Below are 2,066 nucleotides of genomic sequence, written 5' to 3' on the forward strand. Positions count from 1 at the left end.
TTTAAATATGAACACTTCACAAATTTGTGTGTCATCCTTGCGCAGGGGCCATGCTAATCTTCTCTGTATCGTTGCAATTTTAGTATATGTGCTGCCAAAGCGAGCACTGCTTTTTATTTTGTATTTGAGAAAGTATGCTCTGTTTGTCTCTAAAGAATACCTCATTTTCTGGTACTAGAGCAATAGCACAGCTGGTAAGATTTTTGCCATGCAGGTGGCCAACACGGGTTCAATTCCTGGCACCCCACATGGTCCCTTGAGCCCACCAGAGCTAGGAATAACCCATGTGCAGCTGGGTATGGCCCAGGAGGGGGAAAAAGTGCCTCATTTTCATTTTGCTCTCAACAGGGTTTTTTGGTGTGATTTTGTGTGTGTGTGTGTGTGTGTGTGTGTGTGTGTGTTTGTTTGTTTTGCCACATCTGGTGGTGCTCAGGGCTTACTCCTGGCTCTATGCTCAGGGTTCACTCCAGGTGGGCTAGATGGGGTTATGCAGGGGAACTACATGGGGTGCTGGATATCATCACATCTGGCTTGGCCTTGTGCAAGGCAAAAGGCCTACCCACTGTACCATCTCTCTGGTCCCCCACTCTCAAATGTTTTATTAGGGTAGGGTTAGAGTGATGATAACTAACCCAGGTTCAATTCCCTCTACCCCATGTGGTCCCATTAGCACCTTCAGGAGTGATCACCGAGCACAGAGCCAGGAGTAAGCCTTGAGCACAGCTGGGAGTGGTCCAAATCCTCTCCAAATAATTTATCAGGTGGGATGTGGGTCAGTAGTAAAGTACATGTACTTTTCTTTTTTTATTTTTTGGTCACATCCTGTGACACTGCACTCCTGGTAATGCACAGGGAACCATACAGGATGCTGGGGATTTAAGCTCTGTCAGCCATGTGCAAAACAAGTATCCTGCCCCTGTGCTATTGCTCCGGCCCCAGTAGTAAACCTTTTGAAGTTGTTATGCAGCCATGCAGTCCGGGAATTCTAAACACTAATACTGATACTGTGGCTTTTGTGGGGCGTGTTTTCAACTGCTCAGCCTGCAGGAAGTACAAGAAAGTGGGAGGAAGGGTGGTGCACTCAGTCTAAAAAAGTCCTGGTGATTGGGCCAAAGTGATGGTGCAATGGTAGGGCATTTGCCTGGCATGCAGCTGACCGACGGGTTTGACCCCCCAGCGTCCCATATGGTCCCCCAAGCCAGGAGTGATTTCTGAGCACATAGCCAGGAGTAACCCCTGAGCGTCACCGAGTGTGGCCAAAAAACCAAAAAAAAAAAAAAAAATCCTGGGCCCGGAGAGATAGCACAGTGGCGTTTGCCTTGCAAGCAGCTGATCCAGGACCAAAGGTGGTTGGTTCGAATCCTGGTGTCCCATATGGTCCCCTGAGCCTGCCAGGAGCTATTTCTGAGCAGCCAGGAGGAACCCCTGAGCACTGACAGGTGTGATCCAAAAACAAACAAACAAAAAATCCTGGTGATAAACAGCCCAAATATCAGCTTAATGGTCAGATTAGTGTCTCTGCAGAGAGCCGTGGAGGACTGGTGAGGCAGGGCCATTGATGAAAAGCAAATATGGGTGGTGGATGCAGCAGGCGTGTCTTTGGGGATTTAGCCTACCTCTCCTCCTGAGATTGCCAGCTTTCAGCTGCGTAGTTGTGTACCCAGAATTTTTCACCACTTACATCTGTTTTGAAAATAGAGTGAATTTCTAGAACTGACCGGTTTCAGACATGGTGACTTTTTTTCCTTTTTTTTCCCTTTAAGACCACAACCAGCAATGGTAAGGGGAAGGGTTACTCCTGGCTCTGCACTCAGAAATCACTTTCTGAGGGGCCAAGTAGCTAGCATAGCAGTAGGGCATTTGCCTTGCAAGCAGCCGATCCAGGACGGACAGTGGTTTGAACCCTGTGCCTGCCAGGAGCGATTTTTGAGCACAGAGCCAGGAGTAACCCCTGAGTGCCATTGAGTGTGACCCTAAAACAAAACAAAAAGAAAAAGAAAAAAGGAAAGAAATCATTCCCCGTGGCTCAGGAGACCAAATGGGATATCAGAAATAGAACCTGGTTT

At 47.9% G+C, this 2,066-nt stretch overlaps 1 non-coding gene across 1 annotated transcript; it reads right to left on the reverse strand.

Annotated features, from left to right (window-relative positions):
* On the reverse strand, window positions 1–107 carry LOC126029064 (U6 spliceosomal RNA). Its single transcript, XR_007502721.1, has one exon. It is a non-coding gene; the product is annotated as a U6 spliceosomal RNA (small nuclear RNA).
* Window positions 108–2,066: the final 1,959 nt, after the last annotated feature.

This window comes from Suncus etruscus, chromosome 14, assembly GCF_024139225.1.
Source record: "Suncus etruscus isolate mSunEtr1 chromosome 14, mSunEtr1.pri.cur, whole genome shotgun sequence".
Taxonomy (NCBI): Eukaryota; Metazoa; Chordata; class Mammalia; order Eulipotyphla; family Soricidae; genus Suncus; species Suncus etruscus.